Below are 21,668 nucleotides of genomic sequence, written 5' to 3'. Positions count from 1 at the left end.
CGCAGTACACGTGTGAGGGAGACATCATCACACCATGGGCCCCGCAGTACACGTGTGAGGGAGACATTATCACACCATGGGCCCCGCAGTACACGTGTGAGGGAGACATCATCACACCATGGGCCCCGCAGTACACGTGTGAGGGAGACCTCATCACACCATGGGCCCCGCAGTACACGTGTGAGGGAGACCTCATCACACCATGGGCCCCGCAGTACACGTGTGGAGGAGACATCATCACACCATGGGCCCCGCAGTACACGTGTGAGGGAGACATCATCACACCATGGGCCCCGCAGTACACGTGTGAGGGAGACATCATCACACCATGGGCCCCGCAGTACACGTGTGAGGGAGACATCATCACACCATGGGCCCCGCGGTACACGTGTGAGGGAGACCTCATCACACCATGGGCCCCGCAGTACACGTGTGAGGGAGACATCATCACACCATGGGCCCCGCAGTACACGTGTGGGGGAGACATCATCACACCATGGGCCCCGCAGTACACGTGTGGAGGAGACATCATCACACCATGGGCCCCGCAGTACACGTGTGAGGGAGACATCATCACACCATGGGCCCCGCAGTACACGTGTGAGGGAGACATCATCACACCATGGGCCCCGCAGTACACGTGTGAGGGAGACATCATCACACCATGGGCCCCGCAGTACACGTGTGGGGGAGACATCATCACACCATGGGCCCCGCAGTACACGTGTGAGGGAGACCTCATCACACCATGGGCCCCGCAGTACATGTGTCAGGGAGACATCATCACACCATGGGCCCCGCAGTACACGTGTGAGGGAGACATCATCACACCATGGGCCCCGCAGTACACGTGTGAGGGAGACATCATCACACCATGGGCTCCGCGGTACACGTGTGAGGGAGACATCATCACACCATTGACCCCGCAGTACACGTGTGGGGGAGACATCATCACACCATGGGCCCCACAGTACACGTGTGGGGGAGACATCATCACACCATGGGCCCCGCAGTACACGTGTGGGGGAGACATCATCACACCATGGGCCCCGCAGTACACGTGTGGGGGAGACATCATCACACCATGGGCCCCGCAGTACACGTGTGGAGGAGACATCATCACACCATGGGCCCCGCGGTACACGTGTGGAGGAGACATCATCACACCATGGGCCCCGCAGTACACGTGTGGGGGAGACATCATCACACCATGGGCCCCGCAGTACACGTGTGGAGGAGACATCATCACACCATGGGCCCCGCGGTACACGTGTGGAGGAGACATCATCACACCATGGGCCCCGCAGTACACGTGTGGGGGAGACATCATCACACCATGGGCCCCGCAGTACACGTGTGGGGGAGACATCATCACACCATGGGCCCCGCAGTACACGTGTGAGGGAGACATCATCACACCATGGGCCCCACAGTACACGTGTGAGGGAGACATCATCACACCATGGGCCCCGCAGTACACGTGTGGAGGAGACATCATCACACCATGGGCCCCGCAGTACACGTGTGGAGGAGACATCATCACACCATGGGCCCCGCAGTACACGTGTGAGGGAGACATCATCACACCATGGGCCCCGCAGTACACGTGTGGAGGAGACATCATCACACCATGGGCCCCGCAGTACACGTGTGGAGGAGACATCATCACACCATGGGTCCCCCAGTACACGTGTGGAGGAGACCTCATCACACCATGGGCCCCGCAGTACACGTGTGGGGGAGACATCATCACACCATGGGCCCCGCAGTACACGTGTGGAGGAGACCTCATCACACCATGGGCCCCGCAGTACACATGTGGAGGAGACATCATCACACCATGGGCCCCGCAGTACACGTGTGAGGGAGACATCATCACACCATGGGCCCCGCAGTACACGTGTGGGGGAGACATCATCACACCATGGGCCCCGCAGTACACGTGTGGGGGAGACCTCATCACACCATGGGCCCCGCAGTACACGTGTGAGGGAGACATCATCACACCATGGGCCCCGCAGTACACGTGTGAGGGAGACATCATCACACCATGGGCCCCGCAGTACACGTGTGGGGGAGACATCATCACACCATGGGCCCCGCGGTACATGTGTGAGGGAGACATCATCACACCATGGGCCCCGCAGTACACGTGTGAGGGAGACATCATCACACCATGGGCCCCGCAGTACACGTGTGGGGGAGACATCATCACACCATGGGCCCCGCGGTACACGTGTGAGGGAGACATCATCACACCATGGGCCCCGCAGTACACGTGTGAGGGAGACATCATCACACCATGGGCCCCGCAGTACACGTGTGAGGGAGACATCATCACACCATGGGCCCCGCAGTACACGTGTGAGGGAGACATCATCACACCATGGGCCCCGCAGTACACGTGTGAGGGAGACATCATCACACCATGGGCCCCGCAGTACACGTGTGGGGGAGACATCATCACACCATGGGCCCCACAGTACACGTGTGGAGGAGACATCATCACACCATGGGCCCCGCAGTACACGTGTGGGGGAGACATCATCACACCATGGGCCCCGCAGTACACGTGTGGGGGAGACCTCATCACACCATGGGCCCCGCAGTACACGTGTGGGGGAGACCTCATCACACCATGGGCCCCGCAGTACACGTGTGAGGGAGACATCATCACACCATGGGCCCCGCAGTACACGTGTGGGGGAGACATCATCACACCATGGGCCCCGCAGTACACGTGTGGAGGAGACATCATCACACCATGGGCCCCACAGTACACGTGTGGAGGAGACATCATCACACCATGGGCCCCACAGTACACGTGTGGAGGAGACCTCATCACACCATGGGCCCCGCAGTACACGTGTGGGGGAGACATCATCACACCATGGGCCCCGCAGTACACGTGTGGAGGAGACATCATCACACCATGGGCCCCGCAGTACACGTGTGAGGGAGACGTCATCACACCATGGGCCCCGCAGTACACGTGTGAGGGAAACATCATCACACCATGGGCCCCGCAGTACACGTGTGAGGGAGACATCATCACACCATGGGCCCCGCAGTACACGTGTGGAGGAGACATCATCACACCATGGGCCCCGCAGTACACGTGTGGGGGAGACCTCATCACACCATGGGCCCCGCAGTACACGTGTGAGGGAGACATCATCACACCATGGGCCCCACAGTACACGTGTGGAGGAGACATCATCACACCATGGGCCCCGCAGTACACGTGTGAGGGAGACATCATCACACCATGGGCCCCGCAGTACACGTGTGGAGGAGACATCATCACACCATGGGCCCCACAGTACACGTGTGAGGGAGACATCATCACACCATGGGCCCCGCGGTACACGTGTGAGGGAGACATCATCACACCATGGGCCCCGCAGTACACGTGTGGGGGAGACATCATCACACCATGGGCCCCGCGGTACATGTGTGAGGGAGACATCATCACACCATGGGCCCCGCAGTACACGTGTGAGGGAGACATCATCACACCATGGGCCCCGCGGTACACGTGTGGGGGAGACATCATCACACCATGGGCCCCGCGGTACACGTGTGAGGGAGACATCATCACACCATGGGCCCCGCAGTACACGTGTGAGGGAGACATCATCACACCATGGGCCCCGCAGTACACGTGTGAGGGAGACATCATCACACCATGGGCCCCGCAGTACATGTGTCAGGGAGACATCATCACACCATGGGCCCCGCAGTACACGTGTGGAGGAGACATCATCACACCATGGGCCCCGCAGTACACGTGTGAGGGAGACATCATCACACCATGGGCCCCGCAGTACACGTGTGAGGGAGACATCATCACACCATGGGCCCCGCAGTACACGTGTGGAGGAGACATCATCACACCATGGGCCCCGCAGTACATGTGTGAGGGAGACATCATCACACCATGGGCCCCGCAGTACACGTGTGAGGGAGACATCATCACACCATGGGCCCCGCAGTACACGTGTGAGGGAGACATCATCACACCATGGGCCCCGCAGTACACGTGTGGAGGAGACATCATCACACCATGGGCCCCGCAGTACACGTGTGGAGGAGACATCATCACACCATGGGCCCCACAGTACACGTGTGGAGGAGACATCATCACACCATGGGCCCCGCAGTACACGTGTGAGGGAGACATCATCACACCATGGGTCCCGCAGTACACGTGTGAGGGAGACATCATCACACCATGGGCCCCGCAGTACACGTGTGGAGGAGACATCATCACACCATGGGCCCCACAGTACACGTGTGAGGGAGACATCATCACACCATGGGCCCCGCAGTACACGTGTGGGGGAGACATCATCACACCATGGGCCCCGCAGTACACGTGTGGGGGAGACCTCATCACACCATGGGCCCCGCAGTACACGTGTGAGGGAGACATCATCACACCATGGGCCCCGCAGTACACGTGTGAGGGAGACATCATCACACCATGGGCCCCGCAGTACACGTGTGGGGGAGACATCATCACACCATGGGCCCCGCGGTACATGTGTGAGGGAGACATCATCACACCATGGGCCCCGCAGTACACGTGTGAGGGAGACATCATCACACCATGGGCCCCGCAGTACACGTGTGGGGGAGACATCATCACACCATGGGCCCCGCGGTACACGTGTGAGGGAGACATCATCACACCATGGGCCCCGCAGTACACGTGTGAGGGAGACATCATCACACCATGGGCCCCGCAGTACACGTGTGAGGGAGACATCATCACACCATGGGCCCCGCAGTACACGTGTGAGGGAGACATCATCACACCATGGGCCCCGCAGTACACGTGTGAGGGAGACATCATCACACCATGGGCCCCGCAGTACACGTGTGGGGGAGACATCATCACACCATGGGCCCCACAGTACACGTGTGGAGGAGACATCATCACACCATGGGCCCCGCAGTACACGTGTGGGGGAGACATCATCACACCATGGGCCCCGCAGTACACGTGTGGGGGAGACCTCATCACACCATGGGCCCCGCAGTACACGTGTGGGGGAGACCTCATCACACCATGGGCCCCGCAGTACACGTGTGAGGGAGACATCATCACACCATGGGCCCCGCAGTACACGTGTGGGGGAGACATCATCACACCATGGGCCCCGCAGTACACGTGTGGAGGAGACATCATCACACCATGGGCCCCACAGTACACGTGTGGAGGAGACATCATCACACCATGGGCCCCACAGTACACGTGTGGAGGAGACCTCATCACACCATGGGCCCCGCAGTACACGTGTGGGGGAGACATCATCACACCATGGGCCCCGCAGTACACGTGTGGAGGAGACATCATCACACCATGGGCCCCGCAGTACACGTGTGAGGGAGACGTCATCACACCATGGGCCCCGCAGTACACGTGTGAGGGAGACATCATCACACCATGGGCCCCGCAGTACACGTGTGGGGGAGACCTCATCACACCATGGGCCCCGCAGTACACGTGTGAGGGAAACATCATCACACCATGGGCCCCGCAGTACACGTGTGAGGGAGACATCATCACACCATGGGCCCCGCAGTACACGTGTGGAGGAGACATCATCACACCATGGGCCCCGCAGTACACGTGTGAGGGAGACATCATCACACCATGGGCCCCGCAGTACACGTGTGGGGGAGACCTCATCACACCATGGGCCCCGCAGTACACGTGTGAGGGAGACATCATCACACCATGGGCCCCACAGTACACGTGTGGAGGAGACATCATCACACCATGGGCCCCGCAGTACACGTGTGAGGGAGACATCATCACACCATGGGCCCCGCAGTACACGTGTGGAGGAGACATCATCACACCATGGGCCCCACAGTACACGTGTGAGGGAGACATCATCACACCATGGGCCCCGCGGTACACGTGTGAGGGAGACATCATCACACCATGGGCCCCGCAGTACACGTGTGGGGGAGACATCATCACACCATGGGCCCCGCGGTACATGTGTGAGGGAGACATCATCACACCATGGGCCCCGCAGTACACGTGTGAGGGAGACATCATCACACCATGGGCCCCGCGGTACACGTGTGGGGGAGACATCATCACACCATGGGCCCCGCGGTACACGTGTGAGGGAGACATCATCACACCATGGGCCCCGCAGTACACGTGTGAGGGAGACATCATCACACCATGGGCCCCGCAGTACACGTGTGAGGGAGACATCATCACACCATGGGCCCCGCAGTACATGTGTCAGGGAGACATCATCACACCATGGGCCCCGCAGTACACGTGTGGAGGAGACATCATCACACCATGGGCCCCGCAGTACACGTGTGAGGGAGACATCATCACACCATGGGCCCCGCAGTACACGTGTGAGGGAGACATCATCACACCATGGGCCCCGCAGTACACGTGTGGAGGAGACATCATCACACCATGGGCCCCGCAGTACATGTGTGAGGGAGACATCATCACACCATGGGCCCCGCAGTACACGTGTGAGGGAGACATCATCACACCATGGGCCCCGCAGTACACGTGTGAGGGAGACATCATCACACCATGGGCCCCGCAGTACACGTGTGAGGGAGACATCATCACACCATGGGCCCCGCAGTACACGTGTGGAGGAGACATCATCACACCATGGGCCCCGCAGTACACGTGTGGAGGAGACATCATCACACCATGGGCCCCACAGTACACGTGTGGAGGAGACATCATCACACCATGGGCCCCGCAGTACACGTGTGAGGGAGACATCATCACACCATGGGTCCCGCAGTACACGTGTGAGGGAGACATCATCACACCATGGGCCCCGCAGTACACGTGTGGAGGAGACATCATCACACCATGGGCCCCACAGTACACGTGTGAGGGAGACATCATCACACCATGGGCCCCGCAGTACACGTGTGGGGGAGACATCATCACACCATGGGCCCCGCAGTACACGTGTGGAGGAGACATCATCACACCATGGGCCCCGCAGTACACGTGTGAGGGAGACATCATCACACCATGGGCCCCGCAGTACACGTGTGAGGGAGACATCATCACACCATGGGCTCCGCAGTACACGTGTGAGGGAGACATCATCACACCATGGGCCCCGCAGTACACGTGTGAGGGAGACATCATCACACCATGGGCCCCGCAGTACACGTGTGGGGGAGACATCATCACACCATGGGCCCTGCGGTACACGTGTGGGGGAGACATCATCACACCATGGGCCCCGCAGTACACGTGTGAGGGAGACATCATCACACCATGGGCCCCGCGGTACACGTGTGAGGGAGACATCATCACACCATGGGCCCCACAGTACACGTGTGGAGGAGACATCATCACACCATGGGCCCCACAGTACACGTGTGGAGGAGACATCATCACACCATGGGCCCCGCAGTACACGTGTGGGGGAGACATCATCACACCATGGGCCCCACAGTACACGTGTGGAGGAGACATCATCACACCATGGGCCCCGCAGTACACGTGTGGAGGAGACATCATCACACCATGGGCCCCGCAGTACACGTGTGGGGGAGACATCATCACACCATGGGCCCCGCAGTACACGTGTGGAGGAGACATCATCACACCATGGGCCCCGCAGTACACGTGTGAGGGAGACATCATCACACCATGGGCCCCGCAGTACACGTGTGGGGGAGACATCATCACACCATGGGCCCCGCAGTACACGTGTGAGGGAGACATCATCACACCATGGGCCCCGCAGTACACGTGTGGGGGAGGAGTCACTGATGTCTTTAATAACGAGCAGCAAGCAATCAGATAAGGCGATTGTCGCTACAAGAGGCGGATCCTTCCAACGCGGCTGATGTGAGACCCCGCCCCTCAACATGTCACCTGATGAGTAGGCCGGACAGTTAACCCTGAGAGGTGCTATATATTAACTCTATAGGTGCTGAGCACATGCAATAATTAACCCTTATGCTGTTAGGAGCCGCAATAGATCTAAACTGCACTGATAGGGAGAGAATGTGACAGGGGGGGCACAGTGGGCGAGGGTAATGGAGGGGGGCACAGTGGGCGAGGGTAATGGAGGGGGGCACAGTGGGCGAGGGTAATGGAGGGGGGCGCAGTGGGCGAGGGTAATGGAGGGGGCACAGTGGGCGAGGGTAATGGAGGGGGCACAGTGGGCGAGGGTAATGGAGGGGGCACAGTGGGCGAGGGTAATGGAGGGGGCCGCAGTGGGCGAGGGTAATGGAGGGGGGCGCAGTGGGCGAGGGTAATGGAGGGGGGCACAGTGGGCGAGGGTAATGGAGGGGGGCGCAGTGGGCGAGGGTAATGGAGGGGGCACAGTGGGCGAGGGTAATGGAGGGGGCACAGTGGGCGAGGGTAATGGAGGGGGCACAGTGGGCGAGGGTAATGGAGGGGGCACAGTGGGCGAGGGTAATGGAGGGGGCGCAGTGGGCGAGGGTAATGGAGGGGGCGCAGTGGGCGAGGGTAATGGAGGGGGCGCAGTGGGCGAGGGTAATGGAGGGGGCGCAGTGGGCGATGGTAATGGAGGGAGGGCACAGTGGGCGAGGGTAATGGAGGGGCGCAGTGGGCGAGGGTAATGGAGGGGGGGCGCAGTGGGCTCGCCCACTATGCCCCCTCCATTACCCTCGCCCACTGTGCCCCTCGCCCACTGTGCCCCCTCCATTACCCTCGCCCACTGCGCCCATGGAGGGGGCGCAGTAGGCGAGGGTAATGGAAGGGGCGCAGTGGGCGAGGGTAATGGAAGAGGCGCAGTGGGCGATGGTAATGGAAGGGGCGCAGTGGGCGAAAGTAATGGAGGGGGGCGCAGTGGGCGAGGGTAATGGAAGGGGCGCAGTGGGCGAGGGTAATGGAAGGGGCGCAGTGGGCGAAGGTAATGGAGGGGGGCGCAGTGGGCGAAGGTAATGGAGGGGGCGGCCCACCAGAAAATGAGTAACTACATAAAACCAAGAAATTACGTCTATTACTCCAGTCACCTCCAGAGCTGCTCACATTAGAAACAAACTGACCCAGAATAATAGACAGAGAAAACTTACACTAGACAAGGTAAATTTATACTACACAAGGTAAATTTATACTACACATGGTAAACTTACACTGGACAAAGTAAACTTATACTAGACAAGGTAAACTCACACTGGACAAGGTAAACTTATACAAGACAAGGTAAACTCACACTAGACAAGATAAACTTATACTAGACAAGGTAAACTCACACTAGACAAGGTAAACTTATACTAGACAAGGTAAACTCACAGTGGACAAGGTAAACTTATACTAGACAAGGTAAACTCACAGTGGACAAGGTAAACTTATACTAGACAAGGTAAACTTATACTAGACAAGGTAAACTCACAGTGGACAAGGTAAACTTATACTAGACAAGGTAAACTCACAGTGGACAAGGTAAACTTATACTAGACAAGGTAAACTCACACTAGACATAAATGGCCACGAGTTACGTCAGACAGTTGCGAGCTGTATCGGCTGTAGAAGATCTGCCCCTCCGGGGTTTATCTTTACCTCATTGTAATTACTGCAGGATTGTGATTGCAGCTCTGGGTGTGATTGGAGTACATGACATGATACATTGTAGAAAAATGTCTCTAAAATAATTGTATCAAACACCAAAATGACGACTAATTACGGCAGCCGACTATATGGGTCAGCGATCGCACTGCGCCCTCTACTGGAGAGATGTGAGGGGCCTCCGCACTGTTATCCTGAACCAACATGTTTTGTAATTCTGTTTTCATGAATAAAATCTGAATTTTAGCACAAATTAGTGAGAATGACCCGGAGGTAGAGTTCCCCCTTACCCTACAATAGTCGCTGACTACACAGGCTCTACTCCTGACAGTCGGCGTGTAGACAGACACCAGTAGTTTTGGTCAGTATAAACCTCTATATACTGGGAACACTCCACAAGACCGGACGGAACCCGGAGTCTACACATCACTATTTGTAACAGTCGCTAAAATGCTTACGCCCACTTTTTTTCTGCTTTCGTAGAATTGACGGATGGCTTACCACTAAAACCCCTCCCCCTCCCAAACAATGTCACCAGAAAGTAGAACATTTTCCCTGATCTGAAATCGTCTTTTCCTGGAGTCCGTAGGCAGCACACAAATGGGTTCATGTATTCCTACTGACCAGGAACTAGAAGGGTTAAAAATAATATATACCTGAGAGCCCCTTATATCCGTCATGAATGCCCCTACACTCTTCTATAGTATGTAGAAATACGTTTATTGAGGGGAGGGGATATTTGTGCTGCCTATGGACACCAGGAAAAGAACATTCCAGGTAAGAGAAAGATGTTCTACGTCCTGTTCGTTCTACGGCGGCGAACACACAGGACATGCAAAGCAATGAGAACAAAGTAAAGGGAGGGATTACATATGACTGGCCCCTGAAGAACGCGCAGAGGCAGGCGCATTCCCCAGAGGAGGGGACCTATTCCCATGCGTTCTGCAGGCTCTGAGTGATGCAGGCAGCTAAGTTCAGCCTGGGCAAATCTAAGTGAAGGAATTCTGATGGGAGTAGAAGATCCTTGTTCTGAGGAAGTATCATGTAGTCTCCCTTGATAACCCCACTGCGATCTGCAACCAGGCCCAGCGGGGCCAGAAGGGAGGGATGGCGATGGCTCAAACCCTCTCGTCTCAAATCTGTAGAAAGTCGTAGAGTTTGTCCTCCTCAGACTTGTGAGAGACGTCTCTGTCACCTTCCAATGTAGAGTAACCGCCTGGACAGGCTGGGGAGATTTATCTTAAGGCAACAGGTAAAGGTCCTCCGCCTCCACGTGGTAAAGGTCCTCCGCCTCCACGTGGTAAAGGTCCTCCGCCTCCACAAGGTAAAGGTCCTCCGCCTCCACGTGGTAAAGGTCCTCCGCCTCCAAGTGGTAAAGGTCCTCCGCCTCCACGTGGTAAAGGTCCTCCGCCTCCACGAGGTAAAGGTCCTCCGCCTCCACGAGGTAAAGGTCCTCCGCCTCCACGTGGTAAAGGTCCTCCTTCTCCACGAGGTAAAGGTCCTCCGCCTCCACGTGATAAAGGTCCTCCGCCTCCACGAGGTAAAGGTCCTCCGCCTCCACGAGGTAAAGGTCCTCCGCCTCCACGAGGTAAAGGTCCTCCGCCTCCACGAGGTAAAGGTCCTCCGCCTCCACGAGGTAAAGGGCCTCCGCCTCCACGAGGTAAAGGTCCTCCGCCTCCACGTGATAAAGGTCCTCCGCCTCCACGAGGTAAAGGTCCTCCGCCTCCACGAGGTAAAGGTCCTCCGCCTCCACGAGGTAAAGGTCCTCCGCCTCCACGAGGTAAAGGTCCTCCGCCTCCACGAGGTAAAGGTCCTCCGCCTCCACGAGGTAAAGGGCCTCTGCCTCCACGTGATAAAGGTCCTTCTCCACGAGGTAAAGGTCCTCCGCCTCCACGTGATAAAGGTCCTCCGCCTTCACGAGGTAAAGGTCCTCCGCCTCCATGTGATAAAGGTCCTCCGCCTCCACATGATAAAGGTCCTCCATCTCCACGTGATAAAGGTCCTCTTCCGCCACGTAATAAAGGTCCTCCATCTCCACGTGATAAAGGTCCTCCGCCTCCACGTGATAAAGGTCCTCCGCATCCACGTGATAAAGGTCCTCCACGTGATAAAGGTCCTCCGCCTCCACGTGATAAAGGTCCTCCCGCCTCCACGTGATAAAGGTCCTCCGCCTGCACGTGATAAAGGTCCTCCGTCTCCACGTGATAAAGGTCCTCTGTCTCCACGTCACAATTAGGACTCACATCAGATGGGCTGCATCACTGGGAGATGGAGGTGACGTTCCTCTAGAGGCTCTTACATACATTTTTAGGTGCACAAGAAGTGACCTACTTGAACGTATCACATAGCCAATCCTTGAACCAGGATAGAGAAGAATTGGTAACTGTGGGAGGCGGAGCCTGGAGACATAATTCACAATATGGTGTTACCACAGACCCCCAGTATAGAGGCATTTGGGGTGGCTTGGGGGTTGCAGGGTGAATAGGGTGTAGCTGTGCAGTGATGAATGGGTGTAGCATTAACCCTTAACTGTCGTGACGCCAGGGTTCGAGTTCCTCTTCATATATATATCCTTCCGCCACCTGTCCCAGGAACGATAGGGAGGAATAAAGGATTGTCCACAACCGGAATTGTAATAAACGGGAAATAACTTTACTGCAGATTTTATGCAGGATGCAATCAGCAAACAGTCTTTACAAGAGGACCGGACTGTAGTTCCTCACAGTTGGTTGGGACCTTGTAGGGAATAAGCTCTGAGGATTTACGCTGTTCCACTGAATTTAGGGGTTTGATTTAGGTTCAGTAGTCACGTAGAATTAGCTGAATTGGAGTTAGGTAGACTCACGGTTATCAAGTAGCTGAAGAGAAAGGCTTCAGGCCTAATTAGTCTTGTAGATTAGCACAGAGCTTCGCTTACTGTCATATCCGGGGGGAAAGAGGGCGATGATTGGACACAGAGCCCTTATATCTGAAGGGGCAGGCTGAAAGCTTATTGGTTCCCCAAACCTGTCAGTCCCATCATAAAGGATTGTGATACATCACATGACCCGAAAGGTCCTTAACTTTAGCATAACACATTTACTATGAATCACATGACCTAAGGTCCTGTAAGTAACCTTTATATTATTAAATGTTCTAAATATATACAATAAATTACAGATTTATGAGGTGACTGAGGGTTATCCCCCTAAGAGAATCTTAACAGCATGGAGGAACTCTGACTATGAGGACTTACGACCAAAGGTACAGGACCATGTCCAGTACCAGGACACCACAAACCCCCTTACTTAAGATAAGCTGACCTCGACGACCGTCCCCTGAGTCAGAGGGACGAAGTGCTGAGAGTTCTTAAACAGTCCTGGGCATAATTATAATGTCCATTTCATCAGGTAGTAGGAACACATAACAAAAGGGTCCTTGCGCATGATGAATGTCCTTGCAAGCTCCACACATAAAATATATATTTTTTTTATATACTAACAAGATTATATTACATTAACTTTAATGTCCAAACAAAAGGTATTAGTGAACTCACAAACATGATTGTATTGTCCATGAATGCACGAACAGGATGACGTAACCCTGGTTAGAATTAAACATGAAATACATTTTATTATTTATTTTCCTTTATTGACTATTTTTACCTTTCTTTTGAGTGACTAGAGCTACTAGGTGTATGTATATTAATCTGAGGGTTACTACATACTAGAACATTAGAATCTCACTTTACATTTTATTTATACCACGTTAGATTACCTGTTACGTACACTGGTGATGTTCTGACTTGCCTGAGGCTGTCTGACCAATACCTGGCTACTAGGGTCTATTGGTTACACGCTCTTTTCCCTAGAACTCTTTCTAGATAACTCTTTCTGAGATTACCTTATTGGATACGTGCTTTACACTTAGGCTTACAGGAGCGCCTTCTGGCCAGGAAGATCATCCTGAACATGTAGGAAAGAACAGAGAACAAGTTAGTGTACAAACAGTGGTATAGAACTGAGTAATGACATGCTACAGTCCCTAAAGCTTTTGTGTTGAGTTTCTTGAAGTGTGAGATATTTGTTTGGTGTACTGAAATTAGAATGAGGTAAGTACACTAGAGGAATTATGAGATGTACTGTGTGTACATGAAATTATTAGGAAGTCAGTCTTGCTATCTTAGGGGTATGTTTCCCTGTAAGGTGCTAGCAAGGGGTGACATGAGTGTTACTCCCAGTGAAGCTGGGAGAGCCACCTAAACACAGCTACTATAACACCCTTAAAACTTGTGTACAGGTGTAAAGAGATTAAAATTTCCTGTACAATAATCAATTACAGTGGTTGAACCCTTTGACACAAATTTATTGAAGGACATAAACTTTACAGGTGCATTCACCTGGCAGAAGAGCAAATGAGCAACACAAGAAGACAATATATTACTTTAGAGTTATATACACGTAAACAGACACACAAGGATCAGCAGTCCACCTGTGCTAAGAGTTCAATAAATACGGCTGCTACCACTTAGCCGGGCACACACGTACAAATCTCCTAAGGACCAGGAGGCCAGGCACAAGCTTTGTGGTTACATTACAGAACTTCGTGGCATAATCCTGCCAGGCACTTTTCTTGAACATTGCAACAGTCTGTGAAAGACAAAACTGAACCCAAAACATTAAGGCAGATTTTTACATGAATCCCTTTCTGACACGCCCCCCTCTCCTGATGGAACTCTTGTCCCTTTGCGACTCAGGACGAGATGAAGACTCCTTGATAGGGTTGATGGTCGTGTCCCAGGCAACATTTGTAAGTGTGGATTGAGACACAGTGGGATTCACATTGACCATAAAGTTAATAATGGCCGCTGCGATTGAGGCCATTGGTACAATCGTTGGTGCCGGTTGATCCGGCCCCACCTCCTTGGTAGGAGCGGGCCGCGGCACTTCCATAGGTGCCTGATGGGTAGGCCAAACCTCCGGGCAAGGAGTAGGCCTAGGCACATTGGTTGGTGCCCGCAATTTAGGCCTCACCTCCTTGGTAGGAGTAGGCCTGGGCACATTGGAGGGCATGGAGACATCCGATTGATGCTGAAGAAATTCTCTGTTGCAGGAATCGTCGGAGGCAATAGAAAATGGCCACTTCGGCCTCAGTCCAAATGGATCCGCCTCCCAGTTATCCATGGGGAAGTACTTGAATGGGATTTGCGTGGGGTTATTTGGTCTTTCGACTGCTGCAGCCCACTCATCCCGCAGACTTTGGACCGGAGTGTACTCGACGATTTCTCCCACTTCTAGGGAGTGGAATTTCTTGTGCAAATAGTCCCTCTGGACGGCCCTCCGGTTCACCAGGATGTTACCCCGTGCCTGCAATCTATGAGGGTACCATATCCCCTTGACTTATCAAAATTGGTAACCGTAGCACGGTGGCGCTCCATCAGTGCCTCCCCTTCTCGGGGATAGTTCCACATCTGGATGTAGAGGGCCTCCAGCTGTTTTGTGTCCTGCTGCTGTTGGACCCTTTCCTCATAGGAGAGACGGAGGGACTTCGGGCCATAGAGTTCCCTGTGTCGGGCCTTTAACTTTTCCATGAGTCAAGCCATTTCGGTCCCCCTGCGGGCCCTCTCTCTTTGTGCTGTGGGGGGGATCGGTGGAAGTGGCTTCCCAGGCTCAGGGAGAATAGTCTCATGCATGAACTGGATCAGCACTGGTTTGTCCCCAAACACCCACTTAGGCAGAGGGGGTGAGTGCGGTCGTGCACTCGGCAGGGTTAGCTGGGACAGGGGTACTTCTGGCTCTGGGCTGGAGGAGGAGGAAAATGTGACTTCCGCCGGGGTACTCACTGAAGACTCCTCCGTCGGGATCTCGGCCCAGGATCCCCATGTCTGGTGGTGAGGGGACAGCCTCACCGGTGATGCCGCTCTGGATGTCCCTGGAGATACCCCTGTCGGGGTGGCCAGCCAGTCGTCGTCGTCGTCATCAGGCAAAGGAGGTAGATCACAGGTCCCCTCAGTGCTGAGCAACAACCGCTGCAGGCGGTCGGCCAAATCCTGGAATAGTTGTGCTGCGGCCGCAACAACTTTCCGCTGCTCCAGCGCCATCTTTGGACTCCCTCCATGTGGAACGCTACTCTCCGCCATGTCTGTACTCTCCTCTTCCTCGTGCAGACTGAAGAGGTTGCTGTGCAGTTGTTACGCCTAGCGCTCCGGGTCCCCGCTCCTCCCCGGAGCGCTCGCTACACTCTCCTCACTGCAGCGCTCCGGTCAGATCCACTGACCCGGGGCGCTGCGATACCGCCTCCAGCCGGGATGCGATTCGCGATGCGGGTAGCGCCCGCTCGCGATGCGCACCCCGGCTCCCGTACCTGACTCGCTCTCCGTCAGTCCTGTCCCGGCGCGCGCGGCCCCGCTCCCTAGGGCGCGCGCGCGCCGGGTCTTTGCGATTTAAAGGGCCACTGCGCCGCTGATTGGCGCAGTGGTTCCAATTAGTGTTATCACCTGTGCACTTCCCTATATCACCTCACTTCCCCTGCACTTCCTTGCCGGATCTTGTTGCCATCGTGCCAGTGAAAGCGTTTCCTTGTATGTTCCTAGCCTGTGTTCCAGACCTCCTGCCGTTGCCCCTGACTACGATCCTTGCTGCCTGCCCCGACCTTCTGCTACGTCCGACCTTGCTTCTGTCTACTCCCTTGTACCACGCCTATCTTCAGCAGCCAGAGAGGTTGAGCCGTTGCTAGTGGATACGACCTGGTCACTACCGCCGCAGCAAGACCATCCCGCTTTGCGGCGGGCTCTGGTGAAAACCAGTAGTGACTTAGAACCGATCCACTAGCACGGTCCACGCCAATCCCTCTCTGGCACAGAGGATCCACTACCTGCCAGCCGGCATCGTGACAGTAGATCCGGCCATGGATCCCGCTGAAGTTCCTCTGCCAGTTGTCGCTGACCTCACCACGGTGGTCGCCCAGCAGTCGCAACAGATAGCGCAACAAGGCCAACAGCTGTCTCAACTGACCGTTATGCTTCAGCAGTTACTACCACAGCTTCAGCAATCATCTCCTCCGCCAGCTCCTGCATCTCCTCCGCAGCGAGTGGCCGCTTCTGGTCTACGACTATCCTTGCCGGATAAATTTGATGGGGACTCTAAGTTTTGCCGTGGCTTTCTTTCCCAATGTTCCCTGCACCTGGAGATGATGTCGGACCAGTTTCCCACTGAAAGGTCTAAGGTGGCTTTCGTAGTCAGCCTTCTGTCTGGAAAAGCCCTGTCTTGGGCCACACCGCTCTGGGACCGCAATGACCCCGTCACTGCCTCTGTACACTCCTTCTTCTCGGAAATTCGAAGTGTCTTTGAGGAACCTGCCCGAGCCTCTTCTGCTGAGACTGCCCTGTTGAACCTGGTCCAGGGTAATTCTTCCGTTGGCGAGTATGCCGTACAATTCCGTACTCTTGCTTCAGAATTATCCTGGAATAATGAGGCCCTCTGCGCGACCTTTAAAAAAGGCCTATCCAGCAACATTAAAGATGTTCTGGCCGCACGAGAAATCCCTGCTAATCTACATGAACTCATTCACCTAGCCACTCGCATTGACATGCGTTTTTCCGAAAGGCGTCAGGAGCTCCGCCAGGATATGGACTCTGTTCGCACGAGGCGTTTCTTCTCCCCGGCTCCTCTCTCCTCTGGTCCCCTGCAATCTGTTCCTGTGCCTCCCGCCGTGGAGGCTATGCAGGTCGACCGGTCTCGCCTGACACCTCAAGAGAGGACACGACGCCGCATGGAGAATCTCTGCCTGTACTGTGCTAGTCCCGAACACTTCCTGAAGGATTGTCCTATCCGTCCTCCCCGCCTGGAAAGACGTACGCTGACTCCGCACAAAGGTGAGACAGTCCTTGATGTCTACTCTGCTTCTCCACGTCTTACTGTGCCTGTGCGGATGTCTGCATCTGCCTTCTCCTTCTCTGCTGTGGCCTTCTTGGACTCCGGATCTGCAGGAAATTTTATTTTGGCCTCTCTCGTCAACAGGTTCAACATCCCGGTGACCAGTCTCGCCAGACCCCTCTACATCAATTGTGTAAACAATGAAAGATTGGACTGTACCATACGTTTCCGCACGGAGCCCCTTCTAATGCACATCGGACCTCATCACGAGAGGATTGAACTTTTGGTCCTTCCCAATTGCACTTCTGAAATTCCCCTTGGACTTCCCTGGCTTCAACTTCACTCCCCAACCCTGGATTGGTCCACTGGGGAGATCAAGAGTTGGGGGCCCTCTTGTTCCAAGGACTGCCTAAAACCGGTTCCCAGTAACCCTTGCCGTGACTCTGTGGTTCCTCCCGTAACCGGTCTCCCTAAGGCCTATATGGACTTTGCGGATGTTTTTTGCAAAAAACAAGCTGAGACTCTACCTCCTCACAGGCCTTATGATTGTCCTATCGACCTCCTCCCGGGCACTACTCCACCCCGGGGCAGAATTTATCCTCTGTCCGCCCCAGAGACTCTTGCCATGTCTGAATACGTCCAGGAAAATTTAAAAAAGGGCTTTATCCGTAAATCCTCCTCTCCTGCCGGAGCCGGATTTTTCTTTGTGTCCAAAAAAGATGGCTCTCTACGCCCTTGCATTGACTACCGCGGTCTTAATAAAATCACAGTTAAGAACCGCTACTCCCTACCTCTCATCTCTGAACTCTTTGATCGCCTCCAAGGTGCCCACATCTTTACCAAACTGGACTTAAGAGGTGCTTATAATATCATCCGCATCAGAGAGGGGGATGAATGGAAAACGGCATTTAACACCAGAGATGGACACTTTGAGTATCTGGTCATGCCCTTTGGCCTGTGCAACGCCCCTGCCGTCTTCCAAGACTTTGTTAATGAAATTTTTCGTGATCTTTTATACTCCTGTGTTGTTGTATATCTGGACGATATCCTGATTTTTTCTGCCAATCTAGAAGAACACCGCCAGCATGTCCGTATGGTTCTTCAGAGACTTCGTGACAATCAACTCTATGCCAAAATAGAGAAATGTCTGTTTGAATGCCAATCTCTTCCTTTCCTAGGATACTTGGTCTCTGGCCAGGGACTACAAATGGATCCAGACAAACTCTCTGCCGTCTTAGATTGGCCACGCCCCTCCGGACTCCGTGCTATCCAACGTTTTTTGGGGTTCGCCAATTATTACAGACAATTTATTCCACATTTTTCTACCGTTGTGGCTCCTATCGTGGCTTTAACCAAAAAAAATGCCGATCCCAAGTCTTGGCCTCCTCAAGCGGAAGACGCCTTTAAACGGCTCAAGTCTGCCTTTTCTTCGGCTCCCGTGCTCTCCAGACCTGACCCATCTAAACCCTTCCTATTGGAGGTTGATGCCTCCTCTGTGGGAGCTGGAGCTGTCCTTCTACAAAAAAATTCTTCCGGGCATGCTGTTACTTGTGGTTTTTTTTCTAGGACCTTCTCTCCGGCGGAGAGAAACTACTCCATCGGGGATCGAGAGCTTCTAGCCATTAAATTAGCACTTGAGGAATGGAGGCATCTGCTGGAGGGATCAAGATTTCCAGTTATTATTTACACCGATCACAAGAACCTCTCCTACCTCCAGTCTGCCCAACGGCTGAATCCTCGCCAGGCCAGGTGGTCTCTGTTCTTTGCCCGATTTAATTTTGAAATTCACTTTCGGCCTGCCGATAAGAACATTAGGGCCGATGCTCTCTCTCGTTCCTCGGATGCTTCTGAAGTTGAACTCTGATTATTTACGACATTTTGTTTCCTCCCGCCAGGATGACTGGGCAGATCTTCTACCATGGGCCGAATTCTCGTATAACTTCAGAGTCTCTGAATCTTCCTCCAAATCCCCATTTTTCGTGGTGTACGGCCGTCACCCTCTTCCCCCCCTCCCTACCCCCTTGCCCTCTGGTCTGCCCGCTGTGGATGAAATTTCTCGTGATCTTTCCATCATATGGAGAGAGACCCAAAATTCTCTCTTACAGGCTTCATCACGCATGAAGAAGTTCGCGGATAAGAAAAGAAGAGCTCCTCCCATTTTTTCCCCTGGAGACAAGGTATGGCTCTCCGCTAAATATGTCCGCTTCCGTGTCCCTAGCTATAAGTTGGGACCACGCTATCTTGGTCCTTTCAAAATTTTGTGCCAGATTAATCCTGTCTCTTACAAACTTCTTCTTCCTCCTTCTCTTCGTATTCCTAATGCCTTTCACGTTTCTCTTCTTAAACCACTTATCATTAACCGTTTCTCTCCCAAATCTGTTCCTCCCACTCCTGTTTCCGGCTCCTCGGACATCTTCTCCGTCAAAGAGATTCTGGCATCTAAAAAGGTCAGAGGGAAAACCTTTTTTTTAGTGGATTGGGAGGGTTGTGGTCCAGAAGAGAGATCCTGGGAACCTGAGGACAACATCCTAGACAAAAGTCTGCTCCTCAGGTTCTCAGGCTCTAAGAAGAGGGGGAGACCCAAGGGGGGGGGTACTGTTACGCCTAGCGCTCCGGGTCCCCGCTCCTCCCCGGAGCGCTCGCTACACTCTCCTCACTGCAGCGCTCCGGTCAGATCCACTGACCCGGGGCGCTGCGATACCGCCTCCAGCCGGGATGCGATTCGCGATGCGGGTAGCGCCCGCTCGCGATGCGCACCCCGCCTCCCGTACCTGACTCGCTCTCCGTCAGTCCTGTCCCGGCGCGCGCGGCCCCGCTCCCTAGGGCGCGCGCGCGCCGGGTCTTTGCGATTTAAAGGGCCACTGCGCCGCTGATTGGCGCAGTGGTTCCAATTAGTGTTATCACCTGTGCACTTCCCTATATCACCTCACTTCCCCTGCACTTCCTTGCCGGATCTTGTTGCCATCGTGCCAGTGAAAGCGTTTCCTTGTATGTTCCTAGCCTGTGTTCCAGACCTCCTGCCGTTGCCCCTGACTACGATCCTTGCTGCCTGCCCCGACCTTCTGCTACGTCCGACCTTGCTTCTGTCTACTCCCTTGTACCACGCCTATCTTCAGCAGCCAGAGAGGTTGAGCCGTTGCTAGTGGATACGACCTGGTCACTACCGCCGCAGCAAGACCATCCCGCTTTGCGGCGGGCTCTGGTGAAAACCAGTAGTGACTTAGAACCGATCCACTAGCACGGTCCACGCCAATCCCTCTCTGGCACAGAGGATCCACTACCTGCCAGCCGGCATCGTGACAGCAGTGCTCCTTTAATCTTGGACTTCGCCAAAATGGCTGCCGACCGGAAGGACGTCATTGGTGCAGCCCCGACTTCCAGTCCCCCGGCAAACAACAGCAATGGATTTAAGTTACCTATTGGCTGCAATACGTGTACTTGATAGCCACACCCAGGGGCAGGTCGTGGAACAGCGCGGGCTTTCTTCGCGCGCTTTTCTGGTAAAAGATTAACCCCTGTAGTGCATTTGGGATTGTCCAGCCCCCCTAGTATATAAGGGTCTGCAGTCACTAAATTCTCTTTCTTGGTTCCTGCTCATCATCCTGTACACTATAGCAATGCCAATTCAAGCACAATTGCAACTAGACCAAAGCCTAAAGAACCAGCAGCCACTAAAACCGTGAGTAATAACGCTCAATCTACAAATTCTTTGTGACTACTATTCAACTCAAATCTTATAATTAGTAGCACAGTGGCCTGCTTAAAGCTCAAGACTATTAGTCCCAGCCAAACCTGTGAGGAACCTGCATCCCGGTTACCTCAGGAGAAACTGTATATTTGTAAAGACTGTCTGCACAAGAAGTTCCAGTTATCTCATAAATCCTGCTGTGGACATTCCGTTTATTATCCTGCCGTTTTTGGGCCGGTTGTCGGCAGGGCCTTCTATACAAAACAACCGCATCCTGACGTCACGACAAACCAAGGGTTAATACCACCAGACCCTGTAACATCATTGCAACACCTCAGTCACAACTCTTGACGTCACGAACAGAATATACGGGTGTGTACCTGTAATAACTTTGCTACCCTGACCACCCGCAACGAAAAACAGGTGTATACCATTATTGCAAGAGCCATAGTCTTCCCCCTATTCAGAACTGTGTATACAAAACCCTCCAGGATTATCTCAAGTCGCGCACGAAATTGCACCCAGAAGTGTACGGGACTTTATATCTGAAATTGTGCTT

At 54.3% G+C, this 21,668-nt stretch overlaps 1 long non-coding RNA gene across 1 annotated transcript; it reads left to right on the top strand.

Annotated features, from left to right (window-relative positions):
• Positions 1 to 8,840: 8,840 nt before the first annotated feature.
• On the top strand, positions 8,841 to 9,821 carry LOC130330277 (uncharacterized). Its single transcript, XR_008873481.1, has 2 exons — positions 8,841 to 9,385; positions 9,466 to 9,821. It is a non-coding gene; the product is annotated as an uncharacterized LOC130330277 (long non-coding RNA).
• Positions 9,822 to 21,668: the final 11,847 nt, after the last annotated feature.

Source organism: Hyla sarda, unplaced genomic scaffold, assembly GCF_029499605.1.
Source record: "Hyla sarda isolate aHylSar1 unplaced genomic scaffold, aHylSar1.hap1 scaffold_331, whole genome shotgun sequence".
NCBI classification, from domain to species: domain Eukaryota; kingdom Metazoa; phylum Chordata; class Amphibia; order Anura; family Hylidae; genus Hyla; species Hyla sarda.
Note: the sequence above shows the minus strand (reverse complement) of the source record. Positions and strands in the feature narration are given on the sequence as shown.